The sequence below is a fragment of the Pteronotus mesoamericanus genome, unplaced genomic scaffold (assembly GCF_021234165.1).
Source record: "Pteronotus mesoamericanus isolate MK-2021 breed Mesoamerican mustached bat unplaced genomic scaffold, CSHL_Meso_final contig_56, whole genome shotgun sequence".
Taxonomy (NCBI): domain Eukaryota; kingdom Metazoa; phylum Chordata; class Mammalia; order Chiroptera; family Mormoopidae; genus Pteronotus; species Pteronotus mesoamericanus.
In genome coordinates this window covers 4603302-4624814 of record NW_026555201.1, presented here as the reverse complement: position 1 = coordinate 4624814, position 21513 = coordinate 4603302, and the positions used below count along the sequence as shown (strand labels likewise).

General features: G+C 37.3%; 1 protein-coding gene and 1 pseudogene across 1 annotated transcript in view; one reads left to right on the top strand and one right to left on the bottom strand.

Moving 5' to 3' along the window:
* The window catches only part of TAFA2 (TAFA chemokine like family member 2), a 434053-nt gene that overhangs the window by 276289 nt on the left and 136251 nt on the right, over positions 1-21513 (top strand). The window lies entirely within an intron of this gene.
* Positions 3871-17290, bottom strand: LOC129075980 (heterogeneous nuclear ribonucleoprotein A1-like; annotated as a pseudogene).

The window sequence follows — 21513 nt, the reverse complement described above, 5'->3', positions numbered from 1 at the left end:
AGGTTTTGGTCTTCCCTATTTACAATATCATCCTGATTTAGGTTTGCCAGATTTAGCAAGTAAAAATATAGGAGGCCCAGTTAAACTTGAATTTCATATAACTTTTTTTTTTTTTTTAGTGTTATGTGTTTCACATAGTACACACACATCTATCTGTTTATCATCTACCTATCCATCTCATAAACTATTGGGATATGTTTTAGTATAACTATGTTTCATGTATGTTTGTGACATACTTATACTAAAAAATTATTCATTGCATCTGAAATTCAAATTTAACTGGGGGTCCTATATTCTTACTATAACCTTGTGCAAGGTAATCTTATTTAGTTACTTGGTATTAAATGCTATCTCTATGTCCAAAATTTATCTCTAAATTAAGCTCTAGTTTTGTGCTCTCAACTTCCACAGTAATATCTTGGATACCTGCCTTCTCAAACTTATTATGTCCAAAGGAGAATTATTTATTTTTATCCCCTCCTCATCTTACTAATGACACCAATTTTTTTTAATTAATTTATTTTTTCAAATACATTTGTCTCTGCCTTCCCCCCACCACTTTCCCTTGCCCCCTCCCTCCGTCCCTCCCTCAGCTCTTCCCCTTGGGTTTTGTCCATGAGTCCTTGCTATATGTTCCTTGACTTTCCCCTTCCCTTCCTTTTCCCCCGGCCCCCTCCCTCCTTCCCTCTTGTCTCTGTTGGTTTCTTTTCCTTTCAGTGTTACTGGTCTTATTTTCCTTGCATCTTTGTATTGTTGGTTAGGTTCTGCTTATAGGTGAGATCATATGGTATTTGTTTTTTGTTCCCTGGCTTATTTCGCTTAGCATCCTGTCATTAAATCTTTGGACAAGTCCCAAGGTTTATACGTTCAAACATATCACAAGTACGTGGACTTTTGTTTATTTCTACTTATACCTTCCTAGGTCAAGTCATTATGATAATTTGCCTGGGCTGTAACCCCAGCTTCTTCACAGTTCCCCCTTCTTCTACCACATCTACTCCCTAAAACTGTTTATCCATGCAAAGATACTTTTGAGAGACCTTTAAATGATGTCAGTCAGATGATGTCATTTGCCCTGGTGTTTCAAAGCGCCTTCTACTTTCAGTTTCCAGTGGCTTCTCATTGCACTTTGAATAAATCCAAATTCCTGATTATAGCCAAGAAGGTCTCTGTAATCTGACTCTTGCTAATATCAGTTTTCAGACTCATGCTTACCTGCTCCAGCCATACTTACTCCTGTATTTCACAATCTCTCTATTTTTATTCTTCCTTTTTTCTCATAGAACATGCTTTCTGCTGTTTTTTTTCTCTTGGTTTGTTTCTCTGCTAATAGTTTCCTCACCATACTATTTCATGGTGTTTTATAACTTCTATTCCTCCCATCAATACCTATCACATCACTCTGTTTTTTATTTATCACAGTACTGATCAATACTTGAAACTGTCACATTGATGTTTTTAAGTATTCATTTATTTTTTTTCTCTCCTGGAACATACATTCCATGAGGAGAGGCACCCTGTTTATTTTGTTAATTATTTTATATCTACAGCTCCAAGAATAGAATGTTGTGGATACCCAATAAATATTTGTTGACATTTGAATTAGTGGTTTTCTAAAATAGATTTGAGCTGTAATGTGTCATGAAAATCCCAGCATCTTACCCTTCCTCAGCTTTGAAGATAGGTATAGAACAAAAATATCTCTAATGCTTCTTTCCCCCACATTTTGCTGTGATGTCGAGTTGGAAATGTTGGTGAAAAAACGGCAATCACCTCCAATGCAAACACTGAAATGATTTCATCTTCTGGTATGAGCTGATTCTGTCCCCGAGGAGAAGCTTGACATATTATAGCCAGTCAGGATTCTGCAATGGATTGTCTTTCAAAGTCAAATTTCAACCTGTCAAGAGGTAGAGAAAATGATTTGTGACCCGAAAAGATGGTAGATTAATATTTCTGGAACTCTGTGCACTAAACCCCCTGTAGCTACTCGTTTGTTCCAATATTAAGACCTCCCTCCCTCTGGTATAGGAAATGCTTCGCTTGAAACAGCATCTTTGCTTTGTATATAGACATTTCCTTTGCCCCAAGATGGGGTTTCCCAGTGAGGTGTAACACTCATTAGCCCCTTTAGACAATGCAGTTGCTGAAACAGACTGTGTCTTTATCTCACAGCTGCATTTTAGAGTCAGGAGGCACTGGATGTCTGGGGGAAGCTGTGATGTATGAAGCAGAAAGGAGACTGATTTTCGAGAAGGTACCTTGTATCTGGAGTAATGAGAGTGGCAAATTACTTGCTCACTGAGCAAACATGACAGGAATGTCATAGAACGAATTTATATTTATGCAAACACACTGAGGTCACATAGGTGGAAATTCCACAGTGACCTTATCCTCTGGAAGACGTCCCTCAAAATCACCACCTTGCACTGAGAAGGCTATGCTCAGCAAAAGCTGCATAATAGCTGCTTAAGAAACAAATACTTCTAATGAATAATGTAATGCTCACAGTACAGTAAGAAATAGGATAAATTGCGGTGCCATTTTAAAATGAGAGTCTTCAACTCACAGGCTATTTCTGGTGTTCATCTTGGATTTTGTGGCAGTGGAACATAAAACATCTACTTTAACAGAGCAAAAGAAATGGAGTGATTTATCCTAGTCATGGTAGGCCTTTAGAACCTCTCATTTGGTAATGGAAAAAAAAATCAGTGGTTGATGGGGAAGCAGATAATTTTTCAATGTTTAGGCAGTCCAATGCATAGAGAACTCCCAGCTTCTCAGAACATTTGGCGCAGACAAAAGAATTTTTAAAAGTCTTTATGTGACAGAAGGAAATGGTGGTAATATTCAGTTAAGACATTTTAAGATTTCCAACTTAATGGTTTACACAATTTAAGAGGCAGTGCTGATGCTTTTAGCTGTAAGCTATTAAAAAAAAAACTTAAAATGATAATTTTGTTTTGTTAATGAGTTTAAAAGTCTGCTGATTTTAGGAAGTAGTCCTGGATTTAGAATATTTTTTCTTGTTTGAAACTCATTTGTTAAAATTTCATCCTTTATTTTTTGAGATGCTGCTCTGTGCCTGGCACTATGTTAAATGTAAGGCACAACAGAGATCCAGAGAACTGTTCAGATTCTCCAGCACCTCATTCCTAGTAACCCAGATTATAATGCAAAATAAATTCAAAGAAAAGGAACCATGTTCATCGCAGAGACTGCACCCTGGTAAACACAACATTCTTTGGTGTTTTTTATCTGCTTTTGCCCCCATTGGTCCCTAGACTCTTGATTAGAATAGTCAGTGGGGTCTAGTTAGTCAAGAGAGTCAGAAATAACAAAAAGGATAACATCCTTTAGCTTGGTACCTTTTTGGACAAAGGAATGTACGTTCGTTTTCTATGTGCTGTGTACCATCGTAAGTGTTTCATTTGTGGTAGCTAATTTAATGATCATGCTACTCATACTATGTATATTCCAGCATCAGCTCCACTTTGCAGGCGAGGACATGATGGGAGAGTGAGATGAGATGAGATAACTTTGTCAAGGTCGCACAGGGAGTTAGCAGTCAAGCCTGGTCTGCTGAGCAGCCTTCGATGACTGCAGGGTAGCTTACCCTCTTCCAGGGAGGAAGAGGATCAGAGGAGCTTTGCTTGAAAGTGACTGAACCTGCATTTGAAATAAGAAATATAGTCCTGGCTGGTGTGGCTCAGTGGATTGAGTGCTGGACTGTGAAGCAAATGGTTGCTGGGTCGAGTCCCAGTCAGGGCACGTGCCTGGATTGTGGGCCAGGTCCCTGGCAGGTGGCATGCTAGGGGCAACCACACATTGATGTTTCTCTCCCTCTCTTTCTCCCTCCTTTACGCTCCCTAAAAATAAGTAAATAAAGTCTTTAAAGAAAAAGAAATATACTTTACCATAGGAGCCAGCGCTCCAGCCTCCAAAGCTTCCTTTCTTGGGTGCAAAATTTGAAGATTGATTGTTGTAATTGCCAAAGTCATTTTAGCTTCCGTCACCTTCAAAATTGCTTCCATCATTACCAAATCCATTATAGCCGTCCCCACTGCCACTGTACCCACCTCCACCATGGCTGCCACCAAAGCCACCTTGACCGCTGAAGTTTCCTCCACGACCAAAGTTGCCATTCCCACCAACACCAACTCCACAACCAAATCTGAAGTTTCTACAACCACTTCGGCTTCTTTGGCTGGATGAAACATCTTGCTTAGATGGGGCTTTCCTTATTTCAAAGTTGTGGCCATTCACATGTGGTATTTCTGAACGACAATCCTGTCTACAGAATCAGCTCCTCAAAGGTTACAAATGCAAAGCCTCTCTTCTTGTCACTGCCTCGGTGAGTCATGATTTCAATCGCTTCAATTTTCCCATGCTATTCAAAATAATCTCTTAGGCTATGTTTTTCAATGTCTTCTCTAATACCACCAACCAAAATCTTTTTCACAGTGAAGTGGGCACCAAGTCTTTGAGAATCTTCCCTTGAGACAGACCTCTCTGGTTCCACCACTCTTCCATCCACCTGTGTGGCCTTGCACTCATAATTCTCCTTGGCGGTGAACGTGACAATCCCAAAGCCTCCGGAGCGCTTGATGTTTGGATCGCTCATCCCCACGCAGTGTGTGAGAATTCCCCATTGCTCACCCTGGCTCCTCAGACTCTCTGGGCTGTTTCAAAGCTCAAACCCCAGATAAAGAGCTGCTTTTGCTATTCCAGCTCTTTGGGAGACTCTGACTTCAACCGGACGACTGGGGGAGGGGAGACTTCAACGATGCTTACTCCGCAGCATCCACTGGCAGGAGGGCTATAGCAATGACAGAAGGTTTTAACTGCTGCCAGGAAACACAGCTCAGCAGGAGAGGGGCCAGAGAAGTGACAGGGAAGCTACAGGTGACAACAGATTTGTGACCTCAGCCAAGCACAGTGGTGGCAGGGCCTAGCTGCTCTAAAGAAGACATGTTGTAGACAATACTGGGTGAATGGGCAGAATACTTTAGGACTGTATTTGTGACTAATACCCTAACAGGTTATTTTAATTTCTGTTCTGTGGAAAGCCTAAAGCATTCCAACAAAGGGTTTTAATGGAGATTTGTGTTTTTTGCATCCATGTTACTGACTGCTCAATGTAGTAGTCTGATCATGACATTAAATAAACATGTCTTTAAAAAAAAAGGAAAGAAATATGCTATAAGTTTTAGTATGTGACCAAGACATGTTTATGTACAGTTACAGGTGCTATAAAGTGGAACTTGGGATTTCATCTCTCAGGCCTAGGCACTAAGAATTGGGTAATACCCACACCTCAGTCCACTCTGAAATTCTCTTTCTTTCAGTTTTTTTGATCATCTTCTGTGTCTACATTATTCTTGCCTCATACCAGTGTATGTTGAATTGTTGCATTCATGCTTGGGGCCCCTTATTTTTATTCTAAGAGTCTTTATATCCACTTGATCTTTTAAAGTGTAGGCTTTCACTGAATTTTGAAGAAAGTTCATATCCTTTAAAAACTGCAAAATGTGAGCTGCTATGTGTACTTGTTAATGCTCTTTGTAGGAGTTTGTGGCTATGATTGCTTCCTTCTGATCTGCGTGATCTTTTCTATCTTTTGTATGACACCTTTTGTATGTTTCTTAGGCTGCAATTAAGATTTGAATTGACTTGTTGGTGGGAAAAGACCTGATTGGGACTAGAACTAATGAAAGACTGCCCATTTGTCAGGAACACAGATAGCCCCTGGCTCTAATCCCTTAGGGACATTCTGAATTCATCATTTCATCTTCCTATTGTGTGAGTTACACTAAGAGCAGAAATTAGCCAACACTTAAGTGTTTTCTGTATGTCAGGCACCTTTTCATAGCTGCTTTATATGTCTTAACTAATTTAAGAACAAGTTCAATGCTATTAGATAGGAAACACTATTTTCTGCATTTAACAGATAAAGAGATTTTACAAAGGTAGTAAGCTGTCAAGGCTGACCTAGTGCTCCAAATCGCCCTGCTAAACATTTCCTGATATACTGAAGGCAAATCCAACTTGTCCTGGGGAGAGCCATAGAAGTCTTTGTCGAAGAGTTAGTAGTTGATTTCAACATAGCACTGATTTTTCTGTTTGATCTTCTCTATGACTCTCTCAATTATGTGTTAGATATGGTAGCCAGTATCTAATACTTGAGCATATATTATGAGTGAGGTCTTATTGTCAGAATTTCATGCCTATCAATACATTTAATAATATTCACAACTCTTAAGGAAGGAATCATTTTTTCCCCCATTTCGTAGTTGAAGAAATTGAGGCATTTGTTAATGTTGTCCAATGGCCCAAAGTTGGAAAATGTCAAAGTTCATATTTGAATGCTGGAAGTCTGGCTCCTGAGTCATGTATCCACTATTCAGTATTGCAATTACTGTCAATGTCAAATGAGATGGCCATAATTATAGCTGAATAATATATAACAACTCATGAACCACACTGTTTTACCCTTTGATATTTTAGATGCCTGTAAGAGCTAACAATATAAGTAAATAAACTTTTTTTCCATCAACATTTTAAAAAATTAGACTATAAACTCAAGGGATCAATACCAGCAAACTGACACAGATGGGGACATTTGGGACCCAGAACTCAACCTTGGCACCCTGAGGGCCTGTTGATGGGATTATGCACAGCCTGGGTCCTGAGGGAAGGCCTATTCTGGTAGGTAACGCATGGTATCTAGGCAGTAAGACATCAGCAGTATAGCCCAGAGCAGTCTTGTTGAGGCAGGAGAAATCTAAGTGAACAGTCAGGGTTAGAGAAGACTGTAAGGATGTTGTAAAGACTAGGGCTTAATTTTGGGACATGCGCTGCAGGTGTGTGTGTTGGGGGGAGGGGGAGGGGTGGGAGGCAGGAGCAAAGTGAAGTATTTTATAGTTGCTTGAAAAAAGGAAGGCCTGGTAAAATGGTAGAAGCTGTTTCTAGAACTGGGGTGCCATGACAGAGCCACATTGACAAATGTTATGTGAGTCCCATGGTATTGGGCCAGATCTCTTTAAAATTCATGTTCCAACTGCTAAGGCTGATCCTAATTACTAGTGGGAAGGTCTGAGCCTAAAGGCAGGGAAGGCTTTGGAAAAAAATTTCTCCTTTATCAAGGGGAAGACTTATGATAGACTCTTTCAAATATTAACCAATTATTTTTCATAACTATGGTAATTATTTCGAGGTTTAGGTGCATTCCCTTGGTTGTACTTACAAGATTCCTAATTGGTTCTTGAGAAAGAGTGAAGGAAGCATTCCTGGACATCCTGCCTGCCTTACACAGGAATAAAATTCTGAAAGGAGAGAGGAATCTTTTATGTCAATAGTATTATCCATTGTCAGAAGGTAGGACTTTAGCTGGTTTACACATGGCTTCGCATCAGTGGTCCCCATGCAGGCATGAACGGGGGAGAAGAGTGATGCGTACAAGCCCAAATAGCAGGGCATCCGAAATAATTGCTACTTACCACTAAGGACTGTTATGTAGTTTTCCAGCATACAGTTACCTTTTTAAACACACTTTAACATAGTGGTCAGTTTTTCTTCCTTAAACATTACAAAAGAAAGAGTTAATAAAGAAATCAGGTGAACAACAAAGGTGAACTGGGGTAGAGCACACGAGTTCCCCTGGTAATTCACAAAGGGGATAACGGCCCCAAGTAGACTAAGGCAATTTTTGTTATCACATACATTTGATGTCTGTACAGTGTGGTGTCACGCCCTGGCTCTGCGTCATCCTTCTCCCTTTGTGCAAAATGGCAACAAGGTGAAAGCCAGGGTCTCTTTCTCTACTGTTCATCTTGTATATAACGCATCCATAAATGTTGCTGTAGGGTGATAGGACAGAAGGAACAAGGAATTTGTAATCAGAAGACCTAAATATGGGTCCTAAAACTATCACGGAGGGATGTGTCCCTATTGGGTGAGTCACTTCACCACTCTGAGCCTCAGTTTTCTGATTTTTGAAATACCTTGTTGCAGATGTAACTCTTAATGCTCTATTCCACAGTTTAGGATGAAGCCAAATGAGCCTGCTTGCTTTTCCTACCCCCTGCATGTCCCAATTCCATGTCTTTCCCAGACTGTTCCTTGAGATTGGTGTGTCTTTTTTTTTTTTTTTTTTTTTTTAAATCATCTCTGTTTTTGAAATCTTACTCATGCTTCAAGGTTTAGTTCAATTATTTCCTACCTCAGACTCAGGTTTAACACTTATTGAGTATGTTCTTAAGTGTCAAAAGTAGTGAGGTGTCTCACATATTTTATCTAATGCACCTACCAAAATTATGCAGTAAATGATTTTTAGACACCTGTGTTTATTTTGTCCTGATTTTTTTTTTTCAAAAGGGTTTGAGAAGGTCAGAAGGGCCAGAGGTTGGAAATGTTATTTTACTTTTTTATTTTGTAGATAGTAAAACTGGGTTGGAACAATTTAGTTTGTAGAACCTGACTTGGGCAAAGACATGATTAGATTCTACCTCAGAATTTTGATTACTGGCCTGGCTTTGTCCTGTTTGTCAAAATTTTGTGAGGGTAGCTTTGGCTCCCTAAATTTGGTCTGTCTCTCTAGATTACTGTAATCCTTTAATATTCCATGCATTATTCTTTTATTTACATGCTCTTACAAATTTTACTTCTATTCCCTTCTTATGAGTCCTTTGAAGGAAGGAAGGAACTGGGGCTTGCTGATCTTGGTATTACAATGCCCCCCATAAGGACTTGCATAAAATAAGCACTTAATAGCTGTTTTGGATGAATACATGGTACTTCCCCGAGCCAAACTTTGAGCAAGCAGCAGCGTTTCCCTTAAGTTTGTCTGATAGCAAGTGTGCTTTTAATAATTACTGTGTACCAATGACACATGTGTAATAAACAATACTTTATGCAATTTCAGGCTAAGTGTCTTTCTGAATTTAATTAAGATATGCCATTATGTTTTTTCTTTCTGGAAATTAATGGAAAACAAGCAATACATGATCATAAACTTATTTAAAATCAATTTATTAGCTGAAAGATGAACTATTTTGTTTATGATGTTATTGTCAAAACTTAAATTAAGAATTTACAATGTTAATCAGAATGTAGGCTCCATGTGTGTAGCGATCTTGCCTGTTGTTTTCACAGCTATATCACTGATATTTAGAGTAACAGGAGATGTTCGAATGATTGGTGAGACTGTAGTTTTCATTGGATGATGAACCTTTGACTCTTTTTTTTAAATTTAAGATTTTATTTAGTTTTAGAGAGAGGGGAAGGGAGGGAGAACGAGAGGGAGAGAAACATTGATGTGTGAGAGAAACGAGGATCCATTGGCCCCCTACCAGGGACCTGGCCTGTAACCCAGGCATGTGCCCTGACCAGGAATCCAACGGGTGACCTTTTCATTTGCAGGATGATGCCCAATCTACTGAGCCACACTCCTTTGACTCTTCTGGTAATATATTAGGATTAAAATATGTAAGACATTGTCATGCAGGTTACATCTTTTGATCTTTGCAACAACCCTGTAAGTTACTTAAGAATTTTATTACTTTCATTTACCAAAAAAAAAAAAAAAAAAAAAAAAAAGGCTGAGGCTCCAACAGATTAAATGACTCCAGAAATCATGTACTTAAGCAGTAGCAGATGAACAAGAATGGAATACAAGTATTTTTACTGCAAATTCAGCATTTTTTTCTATGTTTTCATATAGTCAGTAAAGAATATAAACACAGACTAGAATGTCAGATACTTTTGTAAAGGCTAGAAAGTCATTTGCAATAAATTGAAGTGATTTCAGCATCTGAAAGATGGCACCACCAAGGAAGCAATTTATTTGGTGAGAGTCTGAATTTGAGGCAATTCTGAATGGTCTTTTGAGCCTAAAGCTAGGAGAAAAACAGTACAGCAACTTAATTCTTCGTAGTCTTCCTTTGCCCCTTATTTTCCAGCTTGTCTGAAACATAGGCTATTTAAAGCTTTAGATTTTTACCAGTCTTCTCAATATCCTTTTGTACTCTGTAGTTTTTGTTCTTAGCAGTTGAAAAGAACCAGCTGACTTCTTTGGTATTTTTATACCTTGTGCTTTATTGTTTTCCTCCAGTGGTTTCCAGCCGCTGCCCAAGTGCATATGTTGTGATTGCTACTTCTAGCTCAAGACGTCTGCTTTTCAGTAGGTTCTTTTCTTTCTCTCATTCCCAGTTATAATCTTTATGTGCCACTGTTAACGTTCAGCATCAGATCTTGTTCCTGCAAGAATGAATGCTCTGTTTTCATTCCTTTCCATGAAAGGTAATGTTAGTTTTAAGTTGCATTTGTATACTAAACATTTTCAAATCTAAGGACCTTGGTTACTCATAAAAACAGTTATTTGAGCCCTGGCCTGGTGTCTCAGTTGGTTGGAGCATTGTCCCATACACCAAAAAGTTGCAGGTTCAATTCTTGGCCAGGGCACGTACCTGGCTGTGGGTTCGATCCCCAGGGGGGACACATATGGGAGGCAACTGATGGAAGTCTTTCTCACATCAATGTTTTCTCTCTGACCCCGCCCATTACTCTTTCTAAAAGCAATGAAAAAATGTCCTTGGGTGAGGATTAAAAAGTAATAAAGCACAGTTATTTGATATAAAAGCACTTATTTGAAGCCCCATTAAGACTAGTAATAATTTTCAATGGGGGTAAAGAAAAAATACAGGGGAAATAACTAATTCCTAAAAGGTCATTTTTTTGTCCTTCCTGCTTTGTTTTTTTTTTCTGATCCAAGTCAGAGTTTACACAGCCTATGACTAGAAAGCACTATCTCTTCTACAACCTATCCAGAAAAATGACGGCTTAGACCAGAGGCCACAACGGGCTGCCCACAGGCTGTATTTAGAATGAATAATGTTCCTAAAATAATGGAATTAATTGAGAAAATTCAACAATGGAGAGATTTCAGATATGATTCTGAATTTCTGGCCTTTTAGAGGAATGGGAAAGTACGGTAGAACAAAGCTTATGTTTTCATGTGTCAGCAATGAGCTGGAGGTGACTTGGAGGGTAAAACTGAACCCTCTGCACTTACCTGACTGCCCCTACTGGCTCCCTCGGGGTCTCCAAGCAGCTAGGAGCTTTCTCCCTCCCTCCCTCTCTTTAGTATTATATTGGCCAATAGTTAGCTAAATTTATTTTCAGACATGTATAGTTTGCCTCTTTTTGAGCATTTCTAAAAAAATCCATAGTCAAGGTACCTTTTATTATAAGCCCTTCTATAAAAAATATAGAAATATTTTCAAGTGTTCTATTTTAAAATATGGAAATTATGGCATTAGCATCATTGTTTTTATCATCAGATTTCTAATGGAAAGAATTTTTGACCTGGAGCTAGAAGACCTGGTTTTGAGTTCTGGTTTTGCCACGTACTAACTTTGACCTTGAACAAGTCATGTGACTTCTCTGAACTTGTTTCCTCATCTTTGCAATGGGGATGCATATATCTGCCATCCTCAAGGTCTTGCATATCAAACGTGATTATGGGTGTGAAAGTTCTTAGCATGCCATACGGCACTATGAAAGGGTATAATATTTTATGGAGAAGTGGAGCTATAGCACCTGGTTTCTTCAGGAGCTTGGAGTCTGGTTTCAGACACAGGACTTACATATAAAGTAATTAACAGTTGGAAGTATCCTTCTGCCTACAAAATATGTAGGCATTAAGTGTTATCAGACCTAAGAAAAAAGTACTCGAAATGATTTTGCACTCGAAATTAAGAAAAAATAATTATTTCTTCCTTTATTAATTCATTTATTCTGCATTTACTCTGTGACAAAAAGATAGGTTAAGTGCTGAAGATAAAGTATTGAAATAGAAAGCCTAGGCTCTTGCTGTTACAGATTTTATTCTAGTAGGGGGTGAGAGGAACAATAAACAAACAGATCATTATAATTTCAAATACTGTTAAGTTTCATGAAGAAAATACATATAGGTTATATGACAGAGCTGATGAGCAGAACCAATCTCATTATGACTCTTGCCATGTTGCTTTTTAAAATTTTTATTTTGATAAAATATACATAGCATAAAATGTATCATCTTTACGGTTTCAGTGGAATTAAGTACATTCATAATATTGTGCAGTCATGACCACTATGAGTTTTCAGAACTTTTTCATCATCCAAAACAGAATCTCTATAGCCATTGAACGATAATTCTCTGTTTCTTCTTTCCCTCAGCTCCTAGTGACCTCCATTCTATTTTCTGTCTCTGTGAATTTGCCTATTCCAAATATCTCATATAAGTGGAATAATATAACATTTTTACTTTCGTGTCTGGCTTATTCCACTTAGCATGTTTTCAAGGTTTATCTACGTTGTAACATGTATCAGAATTTCATTCATTTTTTTGTAGCGTGGTGGGGAGACAGGGCATGCTGATGATGGAGGCAGGCGGCGCGGGGGGTGCGGGGGAGGGGTGAGTGCTGCTTCCCAGGTCCAGGCCGCAACTGGGATGGGGATGGGTAGTTGGGGAGGGAAGGGGATGGAGCGCATAGCGGGGAGTGCCATGCTCCAGAATCTGAGAGTTGCTGTCTGGGGCCAGCTGAGATGGGACCGGGGATTCTGAATCCCGCAGGGCCCGTCCTGGGGGGTTGTCATGGGTGGGGGAAATAAACACAAGTCATCGCAAACACTTCTCTTTTTGCCAGGAGAGGGGATGTGACACATCTCTTTGGTGGGGAGGCCCAGAGTCCCTTTGTTCAAAGGCTTTTATTGAAAAGGTTATCAGTGGGGCTAGGTAACAGGAATGCAAAGGTTATCTATACATCAGTATGATAATGTTCACAGAGAATGGGTGATATTTTGAAGAAAACAAATGGCAGGAACACATCGATTTACATGGGTCCAAGAGGAGACTAGTAAACAAGAAAGACAACTAAACATGAGAACGAAGTAAACACAAGAGTGCCCAAGGGTATAGGGTTAGGGTCTGTGAATAATGTCAATTTCCTTTCCAGCATGAGCTGGCTAGAGCTTCTGAGGGAAGAACAAAGCACACTTTAAATAATTTACTTTTAGGCTTGATATCCCTGGGAACTGCCAGATCTGGTTTAGGACTGACTCCGGTATTGTTTCGAGCCTGAGCCAGGTGAGGGGAGGGAGCCGCCGAGACAAGGAGGCTTCTTTCAGATAGAATGAGGACTCTGGCCATGTCCAAGCCAAGCCAAGGGGTACCGACCTTCTTGCCCTTCCTCCGTGTCCCCTAATTTCTTGTCTGCTGCCAATATTCATTTGAAATCTGTCTTAGGTTGTATATCTCAGCTTGAGATAATTTACTTGTCATGAATTGCGATAATCACAAGACAAAGCTGAGGCCGAGCTTCATCCCTGCCAAGAGGAATAGGTTATGTCTCCTTAGGAGCCTATTTTTCCAAGGCCTCCCTGATTATTTCCAGCCTTGGGGCCCTCCAGCCTGTCGGCGGGGTCACAGGTCCTGAAACCAGATAGGGCATTTCCCAACAATTTTTAATGCTGAATAGTATTACACTGCACATACACACAATGGTGTTTATCTAGTCACAATATTATTTATTTTAACATGATTTGGTAATGTCTAATTTGTAGAATACTTTACAAAGCACCATAATATCCATTATACCTGCATGGCAAGAACAGTGTTAACTCAGGGATTATTGGCTAAATTGTCACAAAACTGTGGTGGTATCTGACACAGTGATTTTATATAGCACTTTAGCTGATATATCCTAAAGTCTTTTTACCAACAATAAAGTAACAGTATATAAACTGGGAAGAAATAAGTTCAGTAGTTTTTCAGCAAATACAAAAAGACAATGGCTATAATATGGTCCAGTTCTACCTACTCCCCTACTATAGGACTTTACTCAGGGTGTTCTTTGGAGCATTTTTCTAAAATAGATTTAGGTTCCATATACATTTTTGGAATATTTGTTCTAGATCTGTGAAATATGCCATTGGCATTTTATTAGGAATTTTGTCAAATCTGTAGATTGCTTTGGGCAGTATGGACATTTTAATGATATTAATTCTTCCTATCCATAAACATGGTATATGCTTCTACTTTTTTGTATCTTTCCCAGTTTCTTTCTTCAGTGTCCTATAGTTTTCCAAGTACAGGTCTTTTACCTCCTTGGTTAAATTTATTCCTATCGGTGGAACAGAACAGATGGCTCAGATGTCAACCCATGCCTATATGGTCAATAAATATTTGACAAAGGTGGTAAGAACATACAATGGAGTAAAGACAGTCTCTTCAATAAATGATGTCGGGAAAATTGGACAGGTACATGCAAAAAACAAAACAAACAAAAAACTAGAATACCAATTTATACCATACACAAGAATAAACTTAAAATGGATAAAAGACATAAATGAAAGTTATAAAACCATAAAAATTCTAGAGGAAAACATAGGCATTAAAATCTCAGTTGGCTCTAGTAGCAATATTTTTACTGATAAGTCTTCCAGGTCAAAGGAAATAAGGGGAAAAAGATAAACAAATGGGACTACGTCAAATTAAAAAGTTTTTGCACAGCAAAGGAAATCACCAGCAAAATAAAAATGCAACTGACTGTATAAGAGAACATATTCACCAATGATACACCTGAAAGGGGTTAATTTCCAAAATACATAAAGAACTTACAAAACTCAACCCCAGGAAGAAAAACAACCCAATTAAAAAATTGGCAAATGACTTGAATAGATACTTCTCCAAAGAGGACATACAGATGGCCCATAGACTTATGAAAGAATGCGCAATGTCACTAATTATCAGAGAGATGCAAATTAAAAGCACAATGAAATATCACCTCACACCTGCCAGAATGACTATCATCAATAAATCAACAAACAACTGCTGGCAAGGATGTGGAGAAAAGGAAACCCTAGTGCACTGTTGGTAGGAATGCAGACTGGTGCAGCCACTGTGGAAAATAGTGTGATTTTACCTCAAAAAATTAAAAATGTAACTGCCTTTTTACCCAGTGATCTTGTTTCTGGTATTATATCCTAAGAATCCTGAAACACCAATTCAAAAGAATATATGCAACCCTATGTTCATAGCAGTGTTATTTACAATAGCCAAGATCTGGAAACAGCTGAAGTGCCCATCAGTAGATGAGTGGATAAAAAAAGCTGTCATGCTTTTACACAATGGAATAGTATGCAGCCACAAAAAAAGAAGGAAATCTTACATTTTGTGACAGCATGAATGGACATGGAGATTATTACAGCTAAGTGAAACAAGCCAGTTGGGAAAGATATGCCATATGCTCTCAATTACATGTGGAATCTAATGAATGAAATAAACTAATGAACAGAATAGAAACATAGGCATGGATATGTGGAACAGACTAACACCTGTAAGAGGAGAAGTGATGGGGAGAGTGGATGAAAGAAGGTGAAGGCATTAGCCAAAGGTCATATAGGTGTAACCCATAGACACAGACAACACTGGTGACGGCTAAAGAGCAGGAGAGGCTGGGGTTGGGTGGAGGTGAGCAAAGGGTCGGGGGAAATGGGGACATCTGTAATGTGTCAACAAAAAAAACTAAAATAGATTTAGGCAATGGGCTTCTACTACCACCTTAGGACATAATTTCACAATTTAATAAATCTCACCATTGGGAAAATTTCTTAAGATTGCACATGTAACCACTTGAGTGCTGTTTTGCAGTGTGATTGCATACTGCTGGAAAATATTGGGTTGGTTAAAAAGTCCATTTAGTTTTTTTTCCATAAAATAAAAGACATGTTTTTCATTTTCATGGATAACTATTGATTTGGATATTTTGAATATGTCAGTTGTCTTCCCACATGTTATACCGTAGATTGTTCTCAGTGAACGTCTCGATTGATCACTATCAACTTCAGCTGGTTTAGAAGACTGTGAAACATGGTCCAGCAAGAAATTTCCAGCACAAAACTTTGCAAATCACTTTTGACATGATTTATCAGTCACAGAACCTTCTCCATTCACTGCACAAATCTTTTTTTTTTTGGTGTGTGTGTGTTTCACTTGCATTTTTATCTTTCTTTAAATAATAAAGCATGATATGCTGAAAATTTTTTTCTTTAAATAATAAAGCATGATATCTATTTTCAGTATTAAAATTGCTACACCGAAATTTACCAGTTTTGATACATTTTTAAAAAATCCATCCTGATATGAGAGCTGTCACAATACAATCTAACAAAATTATTTTGAATGAAATTAAAGACAAGTAAGCACTACTAGAGCCATCTTACATAAAAAAACAAATGAATTTTTTGGCCAACCCAATACCTGCTCTATGACTGAGGAAACCAAGTTCATTTATAAAAAAATATTAGGAGTGGAAAGAAAGTTGATGGCAAAGAGAAGGTAGAGTTAGTGTACACAACAGGTCCTCAAATAATATCTTTTCATTCAAGGTCGTTTCCTTATAATTGTGATGAGATACTGTTGTTAATTGATTGCTTATACCAATTAGCCTTTGGTAAAATTGGTTTGGTTATATGTCAATTAGTAATAATCACAGAACTTATTGCTTATGTCAAATGAGGACTTACTATATTATGTGACTGATTTTATTCAGAATAGAAAGTTCCAGATGTTGGAAGGGGTAAAAGAGTGAGATTTTTAATAAGAAGCTGCCCTCTTGTTGCTGCAAAGGAACAGGCTGAAAGAATATATTACAGAACTTACTGTGGACTTATTGGATTTATAATACACAGTGGTTGCTGCTTTAATTCTTAATCAGTTTAGTTCCGAGTTGCTTAAACTATTAACTGAAAATTTGGTATAGTACTTCACTATATTAAACTCTGATAGTGTTCCACTTTTGCTCAGAAGGAGCTCATTATATATGAAGGTTACATACAAGTATAAAATACATACAAGACATGTGTGTAAAATATAGTTATAAAAAATAAGTGTCAGCATCGTGCATTATGAAGTGGTACTTGGAGGTACTTGCACATATGGCTTTCCAAAAACATTACTTAAACTATTATTCTTAGAGCAAAGTGCAGGTTCTAATGAACTAGATTAAGCATCCTCTTCTTGAACCTCTTTTTATTGGTTCAAGAATGGCACATCTCTCAACATGTGAATGTCACCGTATTTTTCACATTTTATTGGCTTCTATAATTTTTGATGGTAAGGTGAAATGTGTTGATGGTTTGTGCCTTTTGAGGCATAGTTTTACACGGGAGGAGGGGAGGCCTTCATATTTTAGCCTTTCAGTTCACTTACCTCTGAGAAGGCTTTGTGTTGAAAGGAGGTTAGCATTGTTGCAATGGTTTATCGGTAAATGTGTATTTCTCTCCTGACTGCATACTGTTACCTAATTGGTGTCTGAAGACATATTGGCCATACTGGATGAATGATTTAATAGAGGAAAGAATCGCTTATACACATAGCGGTAGCCACAGTGTCCTCCTTTGACTACAGATTTTATTCTAATAAAGAACCCTTAAAGATTAATGTTTTCATCATTTTCACTTATTCTTTGACTCCTTTGCTAACTTCAAGGAGAAAGTGCTGGGGTAGAGTGGATTTCTTCTGTGGCCTCATTTCCCAAGAGAACATATGCACTAGAGGAAAAGAAAGAAAAGTATTAAACTAGTGACAGTGGTAACAGACAAATACTTAGAATTGATTTCATGACCATAAGTTATTTGTTTTAATAAATATAAAAGTTTTATTTAAAAAGGAAAGAAAATATTTTATTATGGACCCTGTATGTGGAACTAGAGCTAGCTCTGTTTTTGCCATAATAATCACAAAATTAAATGCTAGGATTATGATTTAGCTACCTATAAAAGGTACATATGATTGAAAGTTTTCTTTCTTAATTTATTTAGTGATACTCCAGCCAAGAGTTGTGAAATGTAGCCATTTCTATATCATTCATGAGTGGATGCTTTGTGGATTGTCTACACACCGCCTGTCTCCTACCACCTGCTCCTGGCCACTTTGTGTGACATAGCGTCATTGATGCTGTGACAGGGTGGGAGAAGGTAAATCCACATTTTTCTAGCTATGCCTGAGATTTTTATAGGAGAGGAGATAGAATTGTATAAGCCAGTTTTTTTTCAATTGAATAGCTTTATTACATTTTAAATTTTAGCTTTGTTACACTAAAATTTGCTTATGGATTATAGTTTGACATCATATATTGTTTGTAACAGGAGGTTTAGTATGAAATCTCACTTTGATTAGAGCACATAATCATGCCGTCTTTTTTTTTCCTTTTGGACAGGACAGGTTTGGTTTCTGGGAGCAATAGTTAATGATTAAAAAGAAAAAAAGGAAACGGTCAAATGGTAAGGATGGGGCACTGAATACAAAACAAACACGGAGAAACACTGCAGTTTAAAGTTAATATTATGAAGCACAAAGATGAAATTTACTACCCGCAAACTATCCTCAAACTACCTATTATTATTTGGAAAGCCATAAAATGACTCAACAGGGGATGTAAGAATGAAGAACATGTGATTAGTATTGTCTTCTTGATGCCTTAGTAGTTCTTATAGGATAGAAATGGAGATCAGTCAGTTGGTTATTCCCTATTGGATAAAGAAGTTAATTACAGAGTAATTTTAAATGACTATTCTTTCATAGTTAGCATTTCTAGATTGCTTACTATGTATCAGGATCTATGCTTAGGACTTTAAAATAAATTAACTCATTTAATAGCCCAACACCTCTTTGAGGCAGGTATTGTTGTTATCCACATATAGTGGAAGAAGACACTAAAGCTTGGTAAAATTAGATTGCATGTCTCTAACAGCTAGAATGTAGTGAGGTCTTGACATTCAATGTCTGAATTCAAATCTCATGCTCTTAATTGCCATATTAGACTAAATTTGCTACATTGTCCATCAGAATATACAATTTAGGATCTTCAAAATTAGCCAGCAGAACTGCAGGCAAATTGAAGTAGTTTTCAGACATTTCTTCTTGGGTCTGTATGTAGAAGATAGTCAACCAAACAACAAATAAAGCTTTTATTTTAGTCTTTACTATCTTCTGTGAGATTCTAAGCTTATTTTTCTTTAGACAAGCATGTTTTAATCTAGAAGTCAATGTTAGTTTCTTGCTTAAAATAATATAGTTGAAAATTATAGTAGAGTTGGAAGATTTGGCAACTAAAATTATAGGACATCTAGTTAAATGTAAATTTTAGATTAATCAGATAAGGAGGTAATTTGTAAAGTATACAAGGAACTTTTAGAACCTAACAGAAAAGAAAAAAAAATTGAGAATAGACATGTTTCCAAACAAGACCGCAAGTGGTCAACAGGTACATGAAAATGTGCTCAACATCACAAATCCAAACCACAAGGAGCAATCACCTCGCACTGTTAAGATAGGTATTATAAAACCCCCCAGAAGATAACATGTATTAGTGAGGATGTTACATAGGAACACTTTATACACTGTTTCTAGGAATGTAAAATGATGCAGCCACTATAGAAAATAGTATATAGGTTTCTCAAAAAATTAAAAATAGAATTATCGTATGATCCAGAAGAATTGAAATCAAGATCTTAAAGAGATTTTTGTATTCGCATGTTCATTGCATCATTATTTACAGTAACTAAGATATCGAAACCACCCACATGTCTGCTGATAGATAAATGGATAAAGGAAATACAGTATCTACATACAATGGAATATTATTTAGCCTTAAGAAAGAAGGAAATCCTGCCATTTGTGATAACATGGATGAAGCTGGAAGATATGCAAAGTGAAATAAATCAATCATAAAGGACGGACACTTATATGATTCCACTTATATGAAGTCTCCAAAAGAGTCAAAGTTATAGAAGAAGAAAATATAACGGTGGTTGCCAGAGGATAGGGGAGGAGAGAATGGGCAGTTGTTCAATATTTATAAAGTTACAATTATAAAAGGTAAATAGGTTCTAGAGATCTGCTAGAAAACACTGTGTATATAGTTAAGAATACGGTATGTACTTCAAAATTTGTTGAGAGTGTAGATGTCTTGTTAAATGTTCTTCACCGCCCCCCCCCAACACACACATAGCAAAGGGACACGAACTTTCAGAGGCAATTCACATGTGTGTGTGTACTCTGACTATGGTGGTGGTATCGTGGGTGCTTGCATCCTAAGGCATTGACTTGTATATATTAAATATGCACAGTATTTTTATATGTCAGTTATATCTCAATGAACCTGTAAAAAAAGATAATTCCAATTTAAATTGGCATTCGGTATTTTATCTGACAACCCTATCTGAGGTTGCCACATCTGCTATAGCAATTCCACTAGATCTGATCTCGATAGGCTGGTGTATGGTAGACAATGGACACTTAGCTCTGAAAATTTCAACTCTTCACCATATTACACAGTGTATATAAATGGTAAAAGGGGCAATATATAAAAAATGATCACTTTATAGTCCACAGGGCACAGTAATGAGGTACAATAGTATTTCATTTATCCAGTAACTTCGCAATGAGGTGATATTCTTTCGATAATTCTAGATAATTAAAAACTAGAACTTCTTTTTAGCCTTTTTAAGAGTGCACCTGTAAAAATGCATCACATACTTTTGGGACCCATCACAGAGTATGCAAAGTATTTTTTAACCACTGTTGTGATGAGGCCTGAGCCAATGGGTGGAAGATTTGGATTCAAGACTCTCTTCTGCCACTTATTACTTGTCTTCAAATTTTTCTTGCAGATTCTATATGTAATCTGGGAATATTAATACATGCTGAACTTAGTTTTATGAGGCTTATTAAGAGCTATTAGGAGGATTCGATGGTATATTAAATGAGCTAGTACATTTTAAGCCAGTACATTCGAAACTATAAAACATAAATAGTAATATTAATGACTTCGGTTAGCATGCTGTGCTCTATATCTCTAGAGGCATTTGAGGAATATTTGTTCTTATACTTAGTGATCCTAGAATGCTGTACATTTATAGATTTGATGTCTATTTTCTGATATTTAAGTATCAATACTTATTTTGCAGAGCCATCAGAATACTGGTAAATAGTCCTATTCCATTTTTACCTTGTTGCTTCATATTCTTACCTACCAATTCTATAGACTTAGAATAAATTTCTAAAAGTATGTTCATTTTTCACTTATGATTAAAACACATGAGCCCTTTTATTTGTTGTTCAAAGGTTTTTTATTCCCTACTCACTCCTAGCCAGGAGGCAATATTCCAGATATTGTTAATACTATGTAATAATAGCTACAGTTTGTGTGTATTCTGGCTTTGTGTTAAATGCTTTATATACATTGTATGTATTCCCTACAACAGTCCTACCGATGTAATAGTAGTAATGCATTCCATATGTGAGCAGGAAGACTCAAATTATTAAGTAAACTTTGACCAATTTATTTAATTATGATGAACTGGAGCTGGGATCACTCTCAGGCAGGTATTTTTGACTTACAAGCCCATCATGTAATAGCAGGACCTTTGGAGAAATGGTAACACTTCTGATTTATCATATGTCTT